Genomic DNA, 11,447 nt, shown 5'->3' on the forward strand with positions numbered 1-11,447 from the left:
AAAGGAAAACTTGAAATCGCATCATATGACCCCTTTAAAAGTATGTTTTTTTTTTTTTACATATTACAAAAGCAGATAACTCCAACAGTCGTTTTTTGGGAAAAACAGCTATCTCCACATTTCATGTTTTAGAATTAAAAAAAACACTTGTTTAATCTTTGTAATCTCCTCAGATGACAATGTAGACACCTGACAAACGTTGTTGTTGTTGTGATCATAAACTGTATGGCTGTGATTACACGCAATACACGGAGCTTTTCCCTCACCATTGTAACGCGCTACTTTTGCAAGGTTTCGTGAAAACGTTTCAGCTTTTACTTTCCTTTTTCGCCCTGAAGAAGATATCACAGGTTCATCAAGTTCGTCGAAATTATCCATCCTCGATCACTTTTAGTCAGCTTTGACGAAACTCTTCTCAGCTAGCACATCTTTTCAAAGTGAAAGTAGCCTTGTCACCTGACCTGAATACAGCGCGCTGATTCGCTAAAATGGACTTATCGGCTTCTGTTCAAAAACAACAAGGGTACTTGTCGGCTTCTGCAGTAAAACATGAACTCCTAATGCCTTGAAAGTGGACAAAACCAGCCTTTTTGACAAAATGTGTTTAGGGTTCAGATCGCGCTATATGTGGAGAATAATGCAAGGCAATCAGCTCTTTTGTTTATCGGTTTTTGCAAATTAACACTTCATATGATCTCTATGAGCCAGAACTTATTGCCTTAAAGGGGTCATATGATGCGATTTCAATTTTTCCTTTCTCTTTGGAGTGTTACAAGCTCCTGGTGCATAAAGAAGATCTGTAAAGTTGCAAAGACTAAAGTCTCATATCCAAAGAGATATTCTTTATAAAAGTTAAGAGTTAACCACACCTACCTAAAATGGCTCGTTCTAACACGCCCCCACATATCTACGTCACTATGTGGGAAGATTTGCATAACACCGCCCAAATGTTCATGCAAAGAAAGAAGGCATAACTTTTATTCTCACTGTAGTATTGCAGACCTGTGCTGGTCGCTGAGGGAATACATCAACTTAGTGCTGTGGATCACCGGATCGGCTTTCACCGTGGACGCTTCGTCACATGTGGTTGCCGCTCCTTCGTCGAATCCACCGGGCGCACCTTTCTGAACCCCCCTGCCTCAGCTCACTCTAGCCCGGCCTCAACTCACGCTAAGCCGCGGCTTTCGCTCACGCTAGGCCGCAGTGTTTTTCGTTGTGAAAGCGAAACTACTTTGTTTGGTCTTCCAAAAGAGGACACGACTACAAATCAGTGGTTAAGTTGTATTTACTACACTGTTCCAGAACAGTTTAACCCAAATCCAGATGTGTGCAGCACATTTTATGGAGGACTGTTTACTGATCCTGGGAAAGTTGACTACAATGCTGGCAGTTCTGACTCACATTCTGTAAGTACGTTTTCATTTAAAGGATTTGCCACTGATGATTCAAACGCGAGTTTTGGGCAGTGTAGAGCAGCATTTGTTGTTTCTCATTTCTCCGATCACAAATTCAGTCAGGGTTTTATGTTTACGCGGCGCGATGCAATGCAACGCGTAAAAAGACAGTATAAGTCATTATAATCAGTAATTATGTCCCCACTGAATGCAACAAATGCCTCGTTTGTAATGGGTTTGAATGTTTTTGTCTCATCGCTCAGGCCGGCCAGGGCATCACAGTATGTGAGTGGCGTAACATTTCCGTCACACGCTTGAGGTATTCGGCCAATCACAACGCACTGGATAGCTGGCCAATCACAGCACACCTCACTTTTCAGACCGATGAGCTTTGTAAAAATCGACGCGTTTCAAAAAGGCGGGGCATAGAGGAGCAACAATAATGTACAGTATGTGGAAAATAATGTGTTATGTAAACTTTAAACTGCATAAACATTTCATTACACCAAATACACAAAATAATATTCTTTTTAGCAGCATCATATGACCCCTTTAAGTTACAAGTGTTTATATTGTTTAAGGTAATTTGCCGTATTTATCATGCCATAATTGATCATTTTATAATGTTTTATAAAATTCACTGGCATATTTTTTTAAGTAGGCCTAGGCCTCTGCAACCGAAATTTGATTTGACACCATTAAAGCCTCACAGACACAAAACTAGTTGACTGTGCTGTTGTCTTTTGTTTGTGTTGCAGATCTGTCATGTTTGTTTGTTGTGCTATCTATTGCAGCACTTTTTTGTGTTGTCATGGATAATTGATGTACAGAAGGCTACGTAATTCTCAGGTGGCTGCAGATAGCAGATGGGAAGAGGTCACTCTGCTGGCTGATATTTCCCTTCTGCAGCACCAGTGACCCTCTGCCATTCTCTATGCGTATCGCCTCACATCCCTTTCGTCTCTCCCGTCTTCATGGCAAGTTGTATTTTATACTATTTTATAAAGGGCTCATAAAAGGGCTCATATTTGGCTACTGTGTAGGGTAGAATGTATCAAGCCATTGGATGTTTTCCATCAGTGATCACTTATTCACCTGAGGCCTGAGAGGAACACAATGAGAGGATGATGGACTGGAACGACAACTGTACAGATACGATAGCAAAGAGCTGGCAGGTGACTTTCAGAGCATTCTAAGAGAGGCTGCGATTTATGAATACTCAGCAATAAGGAACATAATTTGCATGACTAGAGGGTATCTGGCATCAGTATAGGGGACAAGCTTAACTCTCTGAGGTGGCTGAACTCTCACTTTCAGTAAGTGACTAAGATGAATCACTTTACGGTGTGCAATTAGATCTTCTCACTTTTTCATTAAAGCCAATATGGGGAATAATGGTAAATGGAGAAGATGGAAACAGAATTAGCAGGCTAGAATATTTTATCATATTCCGTTGCACATTCATCGCCAAGGTTTTTCCCCGATTACACCATCACTCTTGTTATGCCATTAGAACAAAAACAGAGAGAAATCACTCTTTCTCATAACCATATTTGGCTCATGAGTGGCCATCTTATTGCCTTTGTGCTTTAAATATCCTGAAGCTTCTGGTTGTGATCTACATTCATATATTATGCAGAATATGCATGAAGCAAAGTTCTTTGATGCTTTGTATCTGGGGTTCTGATTGTAGAATATGTTCACTTGAATGACAGTCCATAAAGTCATATGCTCACAATCATTATGCATGCACTGAGGTTTATGGATTTTACCATGATGAGATAAAACAAATAAGCCTTGAGGAGAGAGAATCATGCACCTATTTTAATATTTTAATAAACCAAACAAAATTGCTTCTGAACTTGACAGCCAGTGATCATCATGCATTTTTGTTATAAAGAAAAGAGTAGATTTTAAATTTTGATTATGATTTGATTTGAACCTATTTTGTGTTCCATGTGAGGGAAAAAGCTATCATTTTGAGCAACATGATAGTGCAGCTCATATGCTACCAAATGTAAACATCCCTGCACAAATAAACAAATAAATAGTTTTAGACACTTTTTATTTTTTTCAAAATTCACATGACTCAAAAATTTGAGGGTTCCCCTTTTTTTTTTTTCTCTCAACGTATTACACATGAACCCACTGCCACGGAAAGAAACACACAAACCATGTCATGCTGTTCCCTGTCAGTTAGCTGCTTTTGCAGAGTTTCATAGAACAAAAGGGATTTCACAGACTTCCTGTCTCTCTTCATTACCTTAAAAGACTGATTATTATTGTGACTATGCCTTTGCCAACTATTCCAAATTCTCAGAAAGGCCACCTACAGTGACTAAAATAAAGTCCATTAAAAGGCCTCAGGTCTTCAGCCTCTGAAGCATGGGGAGTGACAGCTTAGAGTTTTCACAATAAATAGACTCAAAAGAAGAATCCATGTGTCTTATAATGAAAAAGACAGATGGACAGAGACAAAAGAGAAATATGTGAATAATTTGGACATGAGAGAAGCTGAAGGAAGAAGGAATGAAAACAAACACACTGGTGATCTAACTAAACATTTATTTCAATAAAAGAACCTTACAGTTATGGTAAAGATTCGTTTTTCTGGAGGAAATATAATGAATACAATACACTGAGCAGCAGCATGCAGGTAAATCAGAGTGATCTCCATGGGGTAGCTTCCAGTGCTCTGCTGCTAGGCAACTGCTTGGACACTATGTGTCTCTTTACATGGCAACATTTCTTCTGAAGCAATTGGGACAAATTCAGAATGGTCAGCTGTTTCCTAAGTGCCCATTGTTTTTAATCATGAATCTACTATTGCAGACAAAAGGACTTTCAATAGGCTTATTTTCCTTCAGCCTGGACTGGGTTCTGCAATTCCATATGTCCAAATTTATACTTTAAAGGGTTAGTTCACCCAAAAATGAAAATTTTGTCATTAATTACTCACCCTCGTGTTGTTCCAAACCCATAAAACCTTCGTTCATCTTTGGAACACAATTTAAGTTTTTTGATGAAATCTGAGGGCTCTCTGACCCTCCCATAGACAACAAGGTAACTACCACGTTCAAGGTCCAGAAAAGTACCAAGATGATCGACAAAGTAGTCTGTGTGACATCAGTGGTTCAACTGTAAAGTTACAAAGCTACGAGAATACTTTTTTGTGCAAAGAAAACAAAAATAAAGACTTTATTCCGCATTTTCGTCTCTACTGCCTCACTTGTGGATGCACGTTCACGACAGTACCATGACGCAAGCGTGTGGCGGCGCTGACCCAGATCCCGTCATTACGCCGGATCTGGATCAGCGCCGCCACACGCTCGTGTCATGATCAAGCGACAACCTCCTGCTCTCTCGTGAAGCCAACACGGAAGTGACTTAAACTGTAATTCGTCTACTGGCCGCTAGAGGCTGGCTGCAAAAGGGAGTCAATCCCATAGACGCCCCATGTTAAAATACCCAACTTTACAGCAGAAAAAAACATGTTTGCAGCCTGGTTCAAAAAATTATTTTGGTCTATATAGCCAATTTTGCCCTTCATGACAACTGTGAGGAGGTGAATTTTTTTTTAAACTCATCCGTTTAAATGAAATTAAGCCTTAAATTCAGCATAATTAATGGCGTGGCCACTTGAGTGACAGGTGGATTGCCGCTGCTGACACTGCCATCGAGCTAGGTGGGCGTGCCTTCAGCAACCAGCACCCGCCTTTTTGCCCCTTTTCGATTATCTGGGAGAGACGTGTGGTGACGTGCTGCCAAGATGGCGATGGCCCGCTCCGCCCACTTTGAGTTTAAAAATCTCTCTTCAGAAAACTACGGGGTGACGTCACGGACACTACGTCCATGTTTTTATACAGTCTATGGTCATGATACTGTCGTGAACGTGGATCCACAAGTGACGCAGTAGAGACGAAAATATGGAAAGTCGTTATTTTTGTTTTCTTTGCGCAAAAAAGTATTCTCGTAGCTTCGTAACTTTACAGTTGAACCACTGATGTCACACGGACTACTTTGTCGATCATCTTGGTACTTTTCTGGACCTTGAACGTGGTAGTTAACTTGCTGTCTATGGGAGGGTCAGAGAACCCTCAGATTTCATCAAAAATATCTTAAATTGTGTTCCGAAGATGAACGAAAGGTCTTATGGGTTTGGAACAACACGAGGGTGAGTAATTAATGACAGAATTTTCATTTTTGGGTGAACTAACCCTTTAAGGATTACAGGCACTTGCTTATGATCTCTGTTATGATAGTAAATAAATAAATAAATAATTTTGGACTTTAAAAAGTTTCTTATGCTCACCAAGACTGCATTTATTTGATAATAAATAAAGTAAAAACACTAATATTGTGAAAAGTATTTACAATTGAAAATAACTTCTATTTTAATATATTTTAAAATGTAATTTATTCCTCTTTTTCAGCAGCCATTACTCCTGCCTTCAGTGTCACATGATCTTCAGAAATCATTTTAATATGACGTGACGTGTGGTCAAGTATAGTGCCCCATACTCTGAATTTCCAAGTCCACAAGTGCACAAATCCAAGTGCACACATTCAGCAGTGAGTAGTAAACACACACACACACACACACATGCACGGAGCAGTGGGCAGTCATTTTTGCTGTGGCGCCCGGGGAGCAGTTGGGGGTTCTGTGGCTTGCTCAAGGGTCTCACCTCAGTCGTGATACTGAAGGTGGAAAAAAGTGCTGTACATCCACTCCCGTGTGTCAGGGTTATTTTCTGTTTTGGTTTAGTTCTGAGTTCCTTATTTAATTTGACCCAGTTTCCTTTGTTCCCATTTTCCCTCCACTCATTTATTTCCAGAGTTACTTATTCGTTCTCCCCTGTTCTGATACTGTTTATCATCTGTCTATTTAAGCCCTCAGTTTTAGTCAGTTTCTTGTCTGGTATTGTTTGTATGTTTCAGTTGTTGTGTCATGGTTTCTCCTGAATATTTATTTCTCCCATTGGATTTATTATTGAAGCCTGTTAGTTTGTTGTTTGTTGACTTCTTTGTTGACTTCTCCTGCATCGTGTGCTTGATCCTGCACAACACGTTAAAACGCAACCTTTGGGTTACAAGTCCGATGGTCTCTAACCATTAAGCCATGACTGATTTGGTGCCCCAGAAACATCTCTTATTGTTATCAATGTTAAAAAAAGTTGTGCTGCTCAAACTTTTTATCCATTTTTTAAATGATCAGAAAGTTAAAAAGAACAGCATGAAATCTTTTGTAATATTATAAATGTCTTTATTGTCACTTTTGGTTGATTTAATGCATCTTTGCTGAATAAAAGTATTAGTTTATTGTTTAAAAATACAAGTTGTATATTAATTCAGAATTGTACTGTACTTATAATCTTTTTAGCATATAGCCATATTCTTAAATCAAGCTGAAGAAGCTCTTTGCTTTTTTCATGACTTGTCAGCCAAGTTCAGGAAACCTCAAATTGATTAATGTACTTTCCTTTTAAACAATGCACAGGTATTTCAGTTGTCTGCTGTATTTTTACTGTAATTACAGAAAATGTGGTTTTAGCATGCATGATTTTGAATGCGAAATGACATTTCACAATCATGGCAACAGCGTATTATTTCTTCTTAGCATCAACCACATCCTGTTTCCTGTTCACTTTTGTTAAGCAGAACCCTTGTGATCTTCTAAGAATGGACAATTCCATTACTCTGCACGATTAAGTGACAAAAACAGAGATACATAGAAAATACCATGCCTGTGAGTGCAGGAAGAGTATTGCCCATTTATGGCCCTTCAGAAGCAAAGTGCTAAAGCAGCAATGTTAAATTCTGAAATTTAATTTATGTACATAATTTGTTTTGAGGAAAACAAAGAAAGAAAAGTTGATGCTAAAATACTATTTATTATCAGAATGATTCAAGTCTACCAGTCCTTGCTGTAAAAGATCCTTGAAAAGAATATCTCAATCTGTTTCCAGCCTTTTCAAGCTAGGGGAAAATGAAAGTGAGTTTCTCATGACCTTTGACCTTTGATGTGATAGAAAATCACACCAATGCCCCATGGTCTGAAACCAATCACATTCACCCCTGTATTCAGAGGCTGTCTCCTCTTTGACAGTTTTATTGTCTCTTAATGATTAAATAGGATCTAAATCTTGTCAAGGCAAACAGAAACTGAAATAACTCAGGCCATAATGATGTTTAAAAGCATCCCCTTCACTTTTAAAGTATCCCCAGAGCACACATCTTTATTTACATATAATGTATATGTTATGTCAGTGTGAATATAATGTGACAGCAGTATCATGTGAATGTAAATCAACCTATATCCAACTTTGCCAAGTCTAATTTACAGTTGCATTATTTAACGAGACTTACCTTTGAATGTATTCTTGATTCTTGTAACTTGATTGCCGTAACTTAATTTTCTGTTTCAGGCCAAAAAAAAAACAAAGTTTGCATTGAGTGCTTGAGAGACAAGAGCAAGTGCTGTATTCTCTCTAAAATGTGAACTATGGGTCATTTTAGGTTTTTAAGGTTGTTTCCTGCAGTCAGATGTAATAATTCAACATCATCTTCACCAGAGGGGTCCAATGCTGTGGCAGCATAATTATTGTTATCAGGGACCCCTGTCTGGGTCGAGTGAGAAACAAACCCAGGGGTGCACAATCAGCCAGAAAACATAGATTCTTCTGCAACACACACACATATATTGCTCTCTAGGGTGCATATCTAGCAAATCATTGGTTAAACATTCACTGCCTGCCTGTTTTTCTTCATCTTGTTCCTTTTTCTGAACATCTCGAGGATCCCAGAGCTTTATACCCCTCCATCTTTGAATAACTCTGTGGGATTAACTGTGATAAAACTACAAAGAACTTGAAACATTTCTTCTCTTCTCCTTCTTTCACAAGACTGATGGCTTAATTGTATGAAGCAACTGAATTCTAAAGATTTTTCTGTCAACATAACACATTTAGGAGAGCCCCAAATAGCCTTGTTTTTTTGTGGTTTTGCATTTAAAGATTTTCTGGATCTTATTTACCTGACCACTTTATTAGGCTGGGGCTCATGCCCAATAGAATGGATTCCTACTCACTTAAAATAGTTGGGTTAAAAATGACCCAACAGATAACCCAATGGTGGGTTACTATAGCACCTACCTAATGTTGGGCTATTGGGTAGTAAGTTAGTAACCCAATGCATTGGGTTAAAAAATAGCTAATTTGTTGGGTTATTTGGACAAAAAAATTTTCTGCTTTAACCATCCTGGTATTATTATTATTATTAGTAGTAGTAGTAGTAGTATTGCTATGTAAATCAATAATAATACACAGCATACAAATATTTTGAAAACACTTTATTTCTATTACATTTAAAGCTGCAAAAACCTCTATTAAATTAAATAACTGGTTGAAATTGTCTTATTAATCACTTCCTTATCACATTAGGTCGCTTGCAATTGTTTTAGTTTACAAGATAAATATAAATTCACAAATAAACAAACAGAACAAATCTAGTACAGACAATGTAATTAAAGCTGAAACAGGCTTGGGATATGCAATGTTCAAAATGTAAAATAATCTAAACCATGCATCAACTGCTTATAAAAAGACGGTCTTGCTTCAGTGCCATTTCTCCCACAATAATGAAGGATGGATTGTATCCCGGGGGGAAAAATTGAAAAAAATCCACACTTTTCTAAGCCATGATCTTTCATTTGACTTCTTACTGTTTTAATAATGGATTAATGTCTGTTATATTAGCCAAGTGTTACAAGAATGGTGTTTGTATCATTATAGACAGGTGTGGGGAATTTTTGAACTCCTTCTGCATGTTACATTGTTATGCTAGAGGGTGGTAATGTCAGTGTATCAATGACATATAGAATTAAATTTAAGTTATGTAAAAACTATATATCACTCTCGTAATCATGCTGTTAGACTCTATATCAGCAGGCTGTGGTTTTCTGTGGTCTCATACCTGATCTATATTGATCTAGAGTCAAAATTCACATTACAAAGATGGCACAGAAGCACTTCTGAAAGTAGCTTTTATGTGTCTTTACATACTGTTTAATGCTGCAATGCTATACAGAGTATTTTGAGCAGGCACAAGCAGCCTTAACTCAGCTATTTAAAGACACCTTCACAGTACTCGTGCTTGTGTGATTTTTCTCAAAGGGATAGTTCACCCAAAAATGAAACCTTTGTCATTATTTACTCACCCTCAAGTTGCTCCAAACCGGTATGAGTTTCTGTCTTCTGTTGAACACAAAAGTAGATTTTGAAGAATGTGTATTTATTCATACTATGAAAGTAAAATATCTTGTGTACAGCAGAAAAAAAACTCATGGAGATGTGGAATAACATATAATAAATATGAGTAATAAATGATAAAAAAAGTTAAATTTTTGGGTGAATTAACCCTTTAAGAGTCAGCTTTACTAACAGCTTGCACCAGCGCAAACCGTCTTTTGGTGTTAAAATTGTACTGTCAGTTTTTACAAAAAATGTGCAGTGATGAATTAATGCTGAAAAGGCATAGACAGTTATTTTTGCGCCTGACCTTATCGAATATGCATTTGCAGGAGTTTCCATTTCAGACGCAAAGAGTATTCAAATGAATCACGAAATGTGTTTTACTAACGTTTGCACTCGTCAAATTACTGGCATTTGTGCCATTATTTAACTCCCCAAAAAAGCATGTCTTAAAGGGATAGTTCACCCAAAAAATGAAAATTCTGTCATTAATTACTCAACCTCGTTTTGTTCCAAACCCGTAAGACCTTCTTTCATATTCGGAACACAATTTAAGATAATTTTGATGAAACCTGAGGGCTCTCTGACCCTCCCATAGACAGCAATGGAACTACTACGGTCAGAGTAAATCCTAGTAAATACGTCATCATTGACGCTATATCATTGATTTCACGATATGACACTTTTTTTTTTTATACCGGTGTTATCGTGGACGGTATGATATGGCACACCCCTATGCAGTAGAGACGAAAATGTGGAATACAGTAGTTATTTTTGTTTTCTTTGCGCAAAAAAAATAATTTTATTCTCATAGCTTCGTAACATTACGGTTGAAACACTGACGTAACATGGACTACTTTGTCAATCATCTTGGTACTTTTCTGTGCCTTGACTGTGGTAGTTCCCTTGCTGTCTATGGGAGGAACGGTGGGTAATTAATGACAGAATTTTCATTTTTAGTTGAAAAAACAATTTTGTTCCCTTTAAACAATTTTGCACTTGAAATGGCTACAATTATTGTTGCTATAGGACGAGGCACCGCAGAGAACAGAGAGCGTGTGGTAGAAGGAGGAGGATTTTTTCCCACACATATTAATTTTATTTGGAATGCCAGAAGAACACACTGTCCGAACATATCGTTTGCCAAGCCATGTTATTTTTAATTTGCTTCAGGAAATAAAAGATGACTTGGAACCCTCAACTAGGAGTCACGCAATACCAGCTCTATCAAAACTTCTTGCAACCCTTCATTTTTTGGCCTCCAGTTCTTTTCAACGTAGCCTACTGTGGCTTATTTATATCTTTATTCTTTATTTGTGACTACATAACTGAGCGAATGACACTTAATGACAGTTGTCATAAACATGCATAAAAACCCTTCATATTCATGACATGTGTCATGTCATGATTATATAGGTGTCATGTCAGTCTTATGCACACCCCTTCAAGTAAAGTGTAACCTTTAGTTGTATTATCATTTATCCATATCAGGGTGTACTTTCACCCAAGTGGTATAGTTAAGACGTGTATGGGGTTTTGACAGTGGAACTTTCATTAATTTTAGCATCCTGTGCATACCCTATTATATAATACAACCAGTATTCATTTAATTTAAGAACAGTTATTATGTGACTATACCTTGAAACCGATAATGGTGTTTTTGATAACTGATGATAATAATGCTCCGTTCGCGTCCATGTTCAGTTCTTCGTGGCTGAAGTAGCGGCGCGTGTAATAATCAGTGTAGCTCGCAGCGGCCTCTGTCGGTAAAAAATAATCACAACATGACTGCTCAGGTGGTAAC

Source organism: Sinocyclocheilus grahami, unplaced genomic scaffold (genome assembly GCF_001515645.1).
Source record: "Sinocyclocheilus grahami isolate Dianchi unplaced genomic scaffold, SAMN03320097.WGS_v1.1 scaffold2215.1, whole genome shotgun sequence".
Lineage (NCBI taxonomy): Eukaryota > Metazoa > Chordata > Actinopteri > Cypriniformes > Cyprinidae > Sinocyclocheilus > Sinocyclocheilus grahami.